This window comes from Phaethon aethereus (assembly GCF_964289735.1).
Source record: "Phaethon aethereus genome assembly, chromosome: 2".
Lineage (NCBI taxonomy): Eukaryota > Metazoa > Chordata > Aves > Phaethontiformes > Phaethontidae > Phaethon > Phaethon aethereus.
In genome coordinates this window covers 78301835-78315003 of record NC_138582.1, presented here as the reverse complement: position 1 = coordinate 78315003, position 13169 = coordinate 78301835, and positions in this window count along the sequence as shown.

Genomic DNA, 13169 nt, shown 5'->3' with positions numbered 1-13169 from the left:
TTATTTTATTTTATTTTATTTTATTTTATTTTATTTTATTTTATTTTATTTATTCTTTTATTTCTAAGTACTGGGTAACTTTCTGCAGATCAAAAGAAGAATCAGAAACAAAAAAAAGTGTAACACCATTAAATGTGTATTACAAGTTTTGCCAGGTGTATCCATATTTGCAGTAGTACACTACATGGGAAATAATTTGTTACATGGATTTCAGTAATGCTGATACACGTATCTAAGATACATATAAAACTTAAATACATTAGAACATATATAACATATATACATATGTAAATGTTTTTATTTGTCTGCGTGTGTAATATGTGTGTGTAAATTATTAAGGACAGGATGGAGGGGATTTATCTCAACCAGCTTTGGCCACCCAAAGGTTACATGTCTAATGCCAAATGACTGTCTAAATTGCCTCTACAGTCAGTGAGGACCTTAGGATGGGACGATCTCCCCTACCGACTACACAGGACTAGCTTCCTCTACGTTTAGACAGCTTGGTTCAGGCGCAATTAGTGCCATCTGACACATACAAACAGAATTTATCCAATGGGCTGTTCCAGAGGAATTAATATACCTTCTCATAGGGGGCCCTAACATTTTTATACAGGACCAGATCTTTTCAGACCAGCTGTGCTGACCAACGCGCACCGGGAACACCCTCGCCGAAGCCAGCGAAGCTACAAATGGAGTCAGGCGCTGCCTGGCACCCGGTCCACAGCGTTGGCACGAAGCGGGGCTCCGTGCAGGGCCGCTGTGCCCGTGCTGTAACCTGCGCAACGCGTACTGCGAGCCTCCAGCGCCTCCAGGTCCAAGCACCCTCCCGGCCTGTCGCATACCTGTGTGCACGAGCAGGTTACCAGCCAGCACAGGAGAAAGCCTGGCAGGGCGGCCTTCAGGTGTCACTGGTTTACAGCAGAGACAGGAACGTCTTGCTTGAGTAAAGCGACGCCTGAGAAACGCTTTGCGTCACGGCCTACCATTACTGTAACAGAGAAGGCGCTCAGGGTAGCGCGCCAGAGGCCTTTCGTTGGGCCGGGGTATCATCTCTTCGGCGGAGACAGATGACAGATGCTCACGTGTCCTCGGTTTTAACGCCTTTGTGTTCTTCAGAACCCACCCTGCGTTCCTGTCAAAAAAGACTGGAGACAAATTAGATAATGAAACTCAGCTTGGGAGGGGTACCACTCTTCCTGCCGTTCGCGCCGGCACGCTCAGTTTCCCGAGGAACGGCTCGGCGTGGACTGGCCTTGGGTTAAGCTGCTCCGTCTTTCCGAAAGCCTCCCTCCTGCTCTTGCCGTGGTTGGCTTCAGCAAGAGTGAAGCTGAGGTTTTATGAGGAATAAGCGTATACCAAGGGCTTTTCTCCCACCTGTTTGTAGAAATGTAGTATTCTGCAGTCAAAGAAAAGCTGAACAAAAGTCCTCCACTACAGAACTCACAGGAAACTATTGGGAACATCAGCTTGCATTATCTTTTAAATCACCTGTGGGCACACCAGGACGGGTATTAAAGACAGCACTGTGTGCAGCCGCCTGCCTTTTACACGGGTATTTTTCATGTATATTTGCAACAGTCAGTTGCAAATTTTCTGTAAACAGTAGTGGATATCACCGTGGATTACTTCCCGAATATTTTTGGTAAATGATTTTCTGGCCTTGAAGGACCCGAAAGGGGAATGTTTTTAGCAATGACTAAAAGGAAGTACTGCGCTCCTCATTTTTTCTTCAAGGGAGGCGGATTTTCCCCTCCCTTTTTACAAGATACTGTTTTTCACGGGCAATTACTTGCCTTAGTGCTGCATATAACAGTTGTATACAAAGCTTTACTGCCTGGCCTCCTCGTTAAGTACGCTAAGCAGTACGGCTGCTTGCCACTAACCGATGAAATAAAACATAATAGCTGGCTTGCCCGAGGACATCGGCTCTCCGAGGCAAAAAAAGGCAGAAGCAAAGTTTGACCTTTAATCTAGTCTAAAGTTTAGATACATGCGAGGGGTTGTTGGAGACAGGACTCCAACACGTGCTCCAACACCGCCGACTCCAGCGCCGGCGTGGCCGGGCGGCACGTCAGTAGCCGGGGCTGGGGACGGAGCTCTTCTCTCTCCTTCACCGAACTGTGAAGTAAGCGCCTGTGACATAAGGAAGAAAAAATATGGTTCGAGCGTTAAAGACGGCTCCCGTTAAGGTTGATAAGCTGCTCTATTCTGAACGCCGCTGCCCAGGCACTTGAGGAATTCGTGGAGGGAACATACATTTATAGGTGATATCCTGCGGAAGAGAATTTCACCACAGCCTGAAATAAGCATTTTTTGAAGAATGGCTAAGCAAAGCTAAAAAAGGCACCTCCGTTGGTGCCATCTGGTGCTGCCCATTAATCAGAAAACTATTCTCTTTTAATTAGTGACTAGCCTTGGTATGCCTTATTATATCAGTAGCACCACAGACATAGATACTGAGAACTCTTTATGGTCTTAATTCCCACTTTGGCCTCTACTACCCCATAATTTTAAAGGGAATTAGTTTTCCACAGGAGCGTTAAGTGATTTCAAACCTTTGTGGACCTTATCCTTACTCTTCTGACAGACGTAAAATAAAATATGTCCCCGTGGCAGTAAGCTCAGCACTGGACGTTACAGCTAGAAGGACCCATTACAAACCAGTGGGGGGATTTGCTTTCCATGTTTACTTGTGAGGAACCTGAGACACAGAGCAACTGCGTTACCCAAATTCATAGCGACTGGAAACTGAGTGCCGCAAGTTCTGCTTTTCGGATTCGGAAAATGTGTTGCTGAAGAACATGCCCACCTCCGGTGGGAAACGGGGACAAGTCTTTCTTTCTCTCGTAACTTTAAAAAAAAAAAAGAAAAAGAAAAAAAAAAGAAAGAAGAAATCCTTGTGGTCATCATGATTACCTGGGGGTATCCCATCACCGAGAAACAGCTGCTCTGTTACTGTGGGGCTTTACTTTGACATTGTGGTGTCGGAGGTCTCGCAGCAGAGCGAGGGAAAGGCCCTTCCCGGGTCTGTTTTCCAGACGCCTCTCAGGCCGAGAGGACGGTTTTCCTTCTTGGCCCTCTGCCACGCCGTTAGCTGGGCTGCAGCGAGCCGTGTTTATAGTTCACATGGCTGAAGATAATCCTGACAATACATACAGTATGAGGAGAGCACAGCTGGACTGCTGGGAAAATAAAACATCGGAGGATGAAAAAGCAGAGGAGGTGGGGGTTTGGGAGCTCCCAGCTTTTTCCCCTTCAGCCAGAGTAATCAACACAGTCATAAATTAAAAATTTATTCCAAGGCAACACATAAGTTACTCAGAAGTCATCATCGTCACAGGGCTCTTGTTCACAGAGTCCACACAGAGTTGGAGGGGAAAAAGCAAGTCTGCGAAGGGAATTGTTATTTTTATCAGCAGTTAGTCATTATTTGTGGTCTTTCCAGATAAGAAGGCAGAACATATTACGGTACTTATCACTGACATTATCTGCCATTAGACACAACTGAACTGGATTATTGCTCCTATTTTTTTATTTGTTTACATTTTTCAGCCACAGAGCAGTTACATAGAACTCAGCTCCATATTCTCCCTTTTTGTCGTCCAAACTGTGTATAAGTAACTCATTAAGCAACAGCTTTTTCAGAGATTAAGAAGTTCATTTTTGACGCTTGTGTGAGGCCTTTGTGGCATTAAATGTGACACTGATCTTGTGTGGAAAGAAAATCCTTTAAAATTTGTCTATCCAACTATAATATAATGCTGATACATGTTCCTCATTAATCCGGAATTGAACTTTATGATCTGAAACACTGTAGTATCCATTAATACTCTTTTTTAATGACAGAATATAAATTCTGTGAGGTACAGAATGTACTTGATGGGTTCTTGTGCTACTTTAAGGCCAAGTTCAATAAATAGTGTATAAATAACATATATTGGAAGAAAAGTTACTCAGATCATTGAAGCCAGCATTGCATGAATTTCTGTGGCATTCTTTCTTTTCTTTGGACTGTGCACCAGTCATGAAATCTTTCCGACTTTTGCCTGTAAATTTATTTTGTTGCAAAAATTTGCTAGCTGCTTTGGGTGGGTAGTACATAGTAGTAGTCTGCCCATAGTTACTTTGCAGGTGGTTTGCTCCAGTTATTTACTGGCTTTACTGTGCTGGGCTATACTGCGTAATTGTAGCACCTGGATTAGATGACTGAAAAAGTTTAACACGATAATGTTCAAGAGCAGTTAGCACAAAAAAAAAAAGCGAGTAAACCAACCATCTCTTACAATTTCAGTTCAGATAAATATTTTAAAGGAACAAACACTGTGACTCTACAAACAGCTCAAGCAACAAAAGCTGCTACCCTGTAAGCAGCTGCAAGGTTATTTATTCACACAATACATTTGTAAATCTTCTCCTCATTGCTCAGCCAGCTCCTGGGATAGTGCCGAACAGCATTTATCCGGCCCCTATAGTTATAAAAATCCCTCAAACGTCTGTCCTGGAACTGAGTCTGACAAGTCCCCGATCACCTTCAAACACCAAGTGTTGTCATCTCCCCCGCCCCCAAATCTCTACAAAACACATCCGTCCTTAACAGTGAAATTCCCTCTTTCCCTCCAATTCCCACACGCAGTTTAGTCTGGAACTATACCCAGGTATAAACTCTAGCAAGGCAAGCAATAAAGACTAGACAGTTACGTATTCCTTCTCATATACCTTCTCTTTAAGGACTGTTACGATGTACAGAAAACCTGCTGCAGGCAGGTTTTGTCTTTCCAGAATTTACTCACCATAATTTTTATTTTCTCCATCAAGGTCTGTCTGGCAGATGCATAGTATGAGAAAAGTCTGAATTTCTTACAGGCTCATTCAAATGAAAAACAGAACTAATATCAAATAAACACTTCAGTGAAGTGTTTCTAAAAGTGGTGCTTTTAAAATTTTTTTTTTCTTTTTTTTTTAGGAAATAACATATAAGAGAGTGTATGAAGGTAGCATATAGGCAAGATTTTATTCCCAAATATCTGGGGTAATTTGTCTTTTATTGACAGGCTTACGAACTTACAGATTTCAGTTGAAGTGACCATTTCCCAGCTCAATTTTTAGTGTGTTCCAGGCTGCACCATTTGGATACCACTGGAGTGAGCAGAGCACATTATAAGGACAGTTTAACCTGGCCCAGGATATCTCCCCCTACTCCAGTCTGAAAACTTTGCTTTCTGGAATTGTTTGAGAAAGATGAAGAAACCCCAAAACTGAGTCCTCAGTGGTTTTCTGTCTTTCATGTCTATGGCGTTAATTACTGATTTGGGTCCACAAAATTAACATAAACCACTTCTTTGCTTGGGCGTTTTAAATGAATTACTGTACAAAGGACTAAAACTGGGCAAAAAAGCAATGGCTGGCTTTTGCGCACAAAGCAGCTGCACCCTGGCAAGGCCCCACGGGCTACCCAAGCGCAGGAGTGGTGCCGGGAACCGAATTTGACCTTTTCATTCCTTCCAGCAAAATCTTACTCATCTGCGATACCAGAAACGTCGCCCGTGCCTCTTCCATTTCAGCAGGGCTGGGAAAGAGGAGTGAAGCAGCGGTAGGACAAACGCTGTCCTTGCAGATTTCCCAGCTCAGCTAAACCTGGGACCGACTGGAAAGCCCCCAAGAAAGCCTGGAGACTCCCAGCCTGACCCGGAGGCTTATCCAGGAGAGGGACGGGAGGGTCAGGCTCGGAAAGCGGCAGGGGCTGCCTTTGGCGCGGTATTTCTGTGCTGCCGCTTCCCGCCGGGGCTGAAGCAAGGAGGCATGAAAAGCGGGTGCCGGGAGCCGGCGTCGGGGTGCCGGGCTTGTCTCTGCACCCCTTTTCTTGCGCCTCGGTTCCCCCGGCCCTGCAAGAAGCATGCTGCAGGGGCCTTTTGCGGTCCCGGGCAAATGCTTTGCCATCGACTGGTAAAAGAAGATACCTCAGAAGCGATAAGCGTTACCATTTCTGTAGCGTGGCGCTGAGGGAGGAAGGAGCCGGAAGGACGTGGTTGTGTCTAAATGACATCAGCCTGCAATTTTTGTGTGAGAAAGACGCGTGTTTTCATGCTTTCATTCTGTTTGTTGACATCCACACTACACTGTAACAAGATTTACCCAGAACATTATGATCATAAAACTATTACAGTTCATTTCCATGGTGCTGCTGTTAATATTTAATGGACAATGAGACAGGTGTGCCATTTTATGAGGTAATAATACATTTCCTGACTGAATAAATGATGAATGCTGAAGGGCTGAATAGTTTTGCCCCTGCATGGGAACGTGATTATTGCTAAGGGAAATAGGGTGCCCATTGTATTCTCCGGTGTTGTCCCAGTTTAGGAAAGGACGTCATCTCCCGAGCCGCCTGCCAGGCCCGTTTGCTGTGCTCAGCTCCCAGCTTCTGTGTCTCGGAAGCACGTGTCTCATCCCATGAGACTTCAGCTGCTTAGCACAGAAGCAAAGAGCAGCTATCAGACCTACAGCAAGAATGAAGTGGTGCTATTGACTCTTGTCCACTTCAAAGTTTATCTTCCCTGAAACTGCAGTGGGAAGAACAAGAAAAGTGGCATGCGTTAATTTTGTTCAGTCCGAAGAAGGCTGCTGGACAGCAGGGTCGGAGCATCAGTGCTGGGATGTGACGGGCAAGAGTAAGGCCTAATTGCATGGTAGAGTCAGAGCCTCCTGAAATGAAGCCAAGATGAGCATCTGTGCTAGAAATTCAACCCCATGATCAGGGTCTTCTTTGTTCTTCCTCTTGCAGAACATGAGCTTTTATTTTAGGTTTTAACTAACAGGCTTTTGCGCTTGTTCTGGGATGTTGCAGACGGCCTAAGAGGAAGTGGATAATCTTTGGGCATTTCAGCGCTGAACATCTATGACGTGCAAATGGAAAGAAACTCAATGACCCTTGTTGTCCTGTGTACTCTATATCTGTCAGAACTATAAAAAAGAAAGCAATAATAATTTACAGTGATATAATCCTATGTCTCATGTGAACGTAAGACTCACAGTATGTCCTCCTGCTTTGTGCTGTCTTACATTTCAGCCCAGACAGTATGTTATGTACGGGCAATGTTGCCTTCTTGTTTCTGTCTCTCTGTGTCGTGTAGAGCAGATCAGCCTGGCTTGTTATCCTCAGGTGCTAAGGTGTTTCAGTCAGTGAGTCCCTCATGGAGGAATCTCACTGCACAGCCTTGTTTGCAAAGTCGGCAGGAGCCCAGAGAAGCTGTGCATCCTCCAGGCAAACCCAGAGGTGCGAGAGACCAACCTTTTTTTTGGGGGGAGTAAGCCTTTCTATCATCAAATTGGTTCTTATCTGCCCATTACGACGCTGCCCATTATGATCTGCCCAGTCATGATGAATCCGAGACTTAACCTTCCAGTGACAAACCAAATGAGTGGCCAAACCTCAGCAATCTCCTATCTAAAACAGGGCCTGCAGAAAGAGACAAGCTAGGTCATATGGGGGCTGACCTAGCCACGCTGGGAGGGGTAACGTGGCTGAGCACCGAGCGGTCCAGGTCTCAGCAGCTCAGTGGGTGGCTGTTGTGCATGCGAAGGGGTGGCCGAGTCTGTACGCCCAGACCCCATCCGGGGCTGGCGGGGGAGAGACGTCGTGCGCTGGCAGGGGCATGGGACTGGCAGATAAGGCAGAAAGTGGACCGAGTAAATGGAAACAGGAATGCCAGCATGGCTGGACCCTGGGGTTTTTGCTTAATGCCTTCCCCTAAATATTATTAGGTATCACGGTTCTACCATGGCTTGAACGTATGCAGTGACTGTGTGTAATTATTTCAGATTTTCTGCTAGGCAAACTGAGGTACAGAAAGGGTGCACTCAAAGTTATTGACAATACCAAACATAAGACAAGGTGCCATAGTCCTTGAGCAGCAGTGAACTGAACAATTCCTTTACGGCACACAGTGCTAACACAGTCACTTATTCCCAGGGAAAAAACAGGCAGATGCTGCTGTTAGTTTGAGTGGCTCCATTTTTCCTGATCTATACTGGATTTTCAAATGTATGAATAACTCTACACATCACATCTCAAGTGACACAGCCCTTTGGTATATAGAATACTAGGATGTGGGGCTTCCCACTTAAAAATATTTTAAAGTTTACTTCTGTGGTTAAAAGTCATGTTTTAAACAGGCTATGGATTTAAGCATATGCAGTGAAATTAAACTCTTCTCTCAGGATCCTCGGTTATGCTCAATGGTTCTTATGCCATTTGGAAATGGATATTTGGTTTATTTTCTCAGGAAGTTTTTACTGGCTGTCAATTATACAGTCTAGGTGTGAGGGAAAGAAAAAAAGCAGTATTTTATGTGGTTAGACAGCAGGTCCGGGAGAAGTCAGACAACAGGGCACACATGAAAGGGGGCACGTTGTTGAGCACAGCCTTTAGGTTTCAGGCAGTTCATAAGCTGACTGGTCATCCCTTCAACGATCTCTATCCAGCGTATTTTGACCATGTATTTTTTTTCTGAGCAACAAGGTACTGCCAGTGTCAGCATTTTGAAACATGCTCTGCCATTTTCTTTACTTTACTTTCCTGCAGTCTTGTTCGCGCAACTCTCATCCCTGGCTCTGAAAGGTGTACGCTGGGTTTAGAGGAGCTATTACTTTATTTCACAATTGGGAGCAGGAGGGAAGCCGCAGTGTGATGTCTTCTCTTAAATTCCCTGACTTAATTTCTTTTGTTTCCTGTCCGAACAGAGTTATATTCCACCCCAAATGAAAATTAAAAAGAATAACCACAAACCCTCAGCTCCAAGAATCACAGTAGTAACGACAGGAGGATGTACTCTGAGCAGCATCAGTTTATAATTAAACCATTTGTCTTTTACAAATGGTGTCTAGGCTATTCTTGTAGGATATATAATTTTTTTATAAGTTGCATTATATGCAGAATTCCTTCCTGTTGGAGAACTGACAATTTAAACACAGTCAGTCCTAGCAAATCATCTTCTTTTACTACCATTTTTACCTGATGCATTTGGGACTACGGCAGACTGCAGTGTTCTTTCAGTTAGTGGTTAAGATCATCACTATATGCAAATGTTCTTCATAAATAGCCACAGGATCTGCCTCTGTCAGGTGCTGAGCAGCTTTAGCCCTTACCAGTGTAAAACAGGAATCTGACAATCATTCCACCCCTTGGGATCAGAACGACAGAAAGGACTGAATACTGAGCTGTGGGCATGATTTCTTTTTCCTGCAGTTGAAATGTTCTTCAGGATACAAAGCAGTTCTTACCGCATTCATAGTTTGAGCCATGTCCGCCTGAAATTGCTATTCACCACTTTTTCATTTTTCCTAAGTTCCAATGACTCGGCAATTGAAGTCACTAGGCTGTCTACATTAGAGGTGATGGGACACTCCGGTGGGCATTTTACATTCCCTGGCACTTTGCCTGACTGTAGCAGAGTGCTGCTCTTCCCTTCTTCTCTCAACTCTCGTAAGGGCTGCATCAAAGGAAGTGTGGCCAGCAGGTGGAGGGAAGGGATTCTGACCCTCTACTCCGCTCTGGTTAGACCCCATTTGGAGACCTGCATCCAGCTCTGGAGCCCTCAGCACAGGAAAGACATAGACCTGTTGGAGAGGGTCCAGAGGAGGCCACAAAAATGATCAGAGGGATGGAACACCTCTCCTGTGAGGACAGGCTGAGAGAGTTGGGGTTGTTCAGCCTGGAGAAGAGAAGGCTCTGGGGAGACATTACTGCAGCCTTCCAGTACTTAAAGGGGCCTATAAGAAAGATGGGAACAAACATTTTAGCAGGGCCTGTTGTGATAGGACAAGGGGTAATGGTTTTAGACTAGAAGAGGGCAGATTTAGACTAGATACAGCAAGACATTTTTCCCAATGAGGGTGGTGAAACACTGGCCCAGGTTGCCCAGAGAGTTGGTAGATGCCCCATCCCTGGAAACATTCCAGGTCAGGTTGGACGGGGCTCTGAGAAACCTGGTCTAGTTGAAGATGTCCCTGCTCATTGCAGGGGGGTTGGACTAGATGGCCTTTAGAGGTCCCTTCCAACCCAAAGATTCTGTGATTCTATGATTATTATAACCTTCTCAGCCAACCCGACCCCATGAATATGAGCCTCCAGGCGGTGCAATTCAGCACAGCCCCATCAAAGCCACCCAGATAAGAAACAGGTAATGGTTTGGCTCAATGCATCAGTGCTTTCTGCCCTCCAAAACCCTTTTATTCTGTCCACCCCAGCACTTGCCCTGCCTTAACTTCTATCTATTGTCTCCATGGTTTCTCAACTCACAACTTAAGAAAAACACTTTGCTGTGTTCCCTTCCCTTCTATAGTCAGCATTTCCTAGTTGTCAAACTGCCTTGCATTCTCCACAGCTGGCCTTTAAGACAGTTGCAGCCATGGGTGCAGGGCTGGGTATATCGGCTATGGTCACAATTTATTTTTGGGATGCAGGAGTATGCCCACATCTCAGCAGCTGTGAATGCTGGCATGTGCTGGGGACAGGAAAGGTTTACATTGCCTGGATTCCAGGGGACTGATTTAGAGCAACTCGTTTTGAGGCAGTTGGGCAGATAAAACCGTTGCTGACTGCCTCTGGAAAGCTACCATCTAAACCCAATATGGTCTCATCTTCAGCTTTTGGGCAGTGCCCTCAAGAAAACTAGCCTTTTCTTTGGGTCCTCTTTCCATCATGCGCTCAGTCCCTGGTGGGCAGAGGGGTTGGGAGGATGCTGGGGTTGCATGCCTGTCGGTCTTTCCAAAGGTGGAGGACTCTCCTGGTAATGCCGGTGGTGTCAGGCCCTATGAGCCTGCAGGCAATCAGAGCCATACGGTGTGTTGATGGAGAGGCGATTTGTGGTTTGTTTTCCTTGGGGTCAGTGTCCCCAGACCACGGTGAGACAGCAGATGATTAGTTTCTGACACTTTTTGGAATGGCGACTAGCCTGTAAAGCATTTTGTCCTAACCCAAACAAGATATGATGCAGTGATTAGGGAACAATTAAAACTCTGACCATCTTAGTTAGCAACCATAGCAATGACAGCGACAGCAGGAGAGTTCGCCCTCTCCGAGTATGCATTTCTCAGTGACATAATACATTTCAAGTTTTAAAGCATCCTTGTGGGTGTGATAAATGAATCAATTCAATAAATTAAACATTCTTCCGAGAGAGAGATAGCTGGTGAGTGCCGAGTGACGCTCGGTCCCTGCAAGAGTAAAGCAGCAGCGGTCCTGAAGCTTTACTTCATGCGAAGCTCCGCTTGCGACCCGGCTCGCCGGTGGTGTGGCGTGCGGCACCGTAACTTCTTTAAGCTGCCTCGCGGGAATCATCGCCGCCTCATCTGCTCCTGGCTTGCCGCGTGACGAGTGCGGTCCCCCCTGCACGGCTGGTAATAGAGACGTGTCCCGAGATCACAGCTCATGAAAAATCTGGGTGGGACAGCACAGATTTTAGAAATGCCTGACGCAAGTGAATTGCTGAAGCAACCCCTTTTTGCATAACAGTTTAATTAGCGGCCGCCGTTACTGTGTTTCATATGACTCACCGTGCTCATCGTAAGAGCCCTTTTCCGAGGCAGGGGCCGTCCCTTCCCCTCACGCTTTACACAGGCTTTTCCTTGCTGAGGTAAGGAGCGGGCAAGGTCCTTTGCCTCCCTCCTGAGCAGGGAAGCTCCTGCAGTCCGGTGCGCGAGAACCGGGCGCGAGGTGGGTTACAGCCAAAATCACCTTTGTGCGGTTCTGGAGCCAAGAGACTGAAGGTGCCTGAAGAAGTCAGATGATAGAGTGGAAGGTAACCCCACATAATGCTGCTGTCCACCACAGAGGCTTTGGGCAAAAGGCGCACGGCCAGCTTGCTAGTACTGAGCGAAATTTCTGGAAACTCTGTGATCCTTAACGTTTTTGAAGGTTGTTTGTGTCTTGAGCTTTTAAGCTGTGAGGGAATTGGACCATGCCTCTACCTAGACTGTAAATAATTTGCAGCGAGTGCTGTTTTTATCACTGTGCTTCAAACAACACTCAGCGTATTGCTGGAACCAATGATATAAAGAAATGATATAATACGTCTTTGGGTAACTTAAATACCATGCTGAGCAGTCAGTAGTTGAAAGTTGAAAGATGCCAAAGCAAAATTTGATAACGGGAGGAGATAAAACATTAGATAATTCCATCATATTTATTATAGTTTTTCGTTTTCTATAGCAGGCTGGTAATACAGAAAGATATTTGCATTAAAATATCATTGTTCTGCAAAACAGATGTTTTTGTATTACTTTCCCAATTGTGTTTAATAACATATTATATGACATGCTGTAGTCATAACACATTATTAAAAAACTTCTGCAGATACAACATTTACTTTTGATTAAACAAGTGTGCTGGGAGTTCAGTGTATCCCAGTGTAATTAAATGTTATTATTCAGTTATCTGAATTGCACAGTGGGCTACTTTAAGAAAATATGAAGAATATCTTTGTTGCTAAAACTTTAGGTAAACAAATTCACTCTTGAATGGTTTAGTGCTGAATATCCCATACTGTTGAAGTTCAAAATAAATCATATTTCCCTATTTAAGCAAAGTTTATTGATAGTGGTGAAGTGCTAGTTCTCCAAATACAGATTGCAAAGTGAGGATCGAGATGAGGAAAGGCTTTGAAGAGGTGGCAGAAATATTGTGCCACCAACCCCACCAGTATAAACAGATTTTAATCCATGGAGCTAGAGAAACAGAAGCTCAGGGTCTTTAATCCTTTCTTATTCAAGGATTCTTGCCTGAGCATAAAAGAGGGGTAAGGTGATCTGTACTATGAGGCTGCATGTACAAGAAAAAATAGAGAAGAAAAGAAGGTAATAGTGAGATCAGCTGGTTTCAAAGGAAATAATGCCAGTGGGGGAGAGTGGGAGAGATATGAACATGGAATTATCATGGATAAAGAAGGGAAGGCAATCGCTCTCTAGACAAAAGGTCATCAGTGGATGGGAAATGCACCACTTCTTTCTTACCATCGATGAAAGTATCTCTGCATAGAAGAGACTACAGAAGTCAGTCTCTGCTACATTTTGGCAGGATGCATATCCTGTATACTTCGATTCTTGATATCCAGAAGGCATTTGACCAAGTAGAGTGGTGGGTAATGACCAAGACTGTGCCTGGGGGAGAT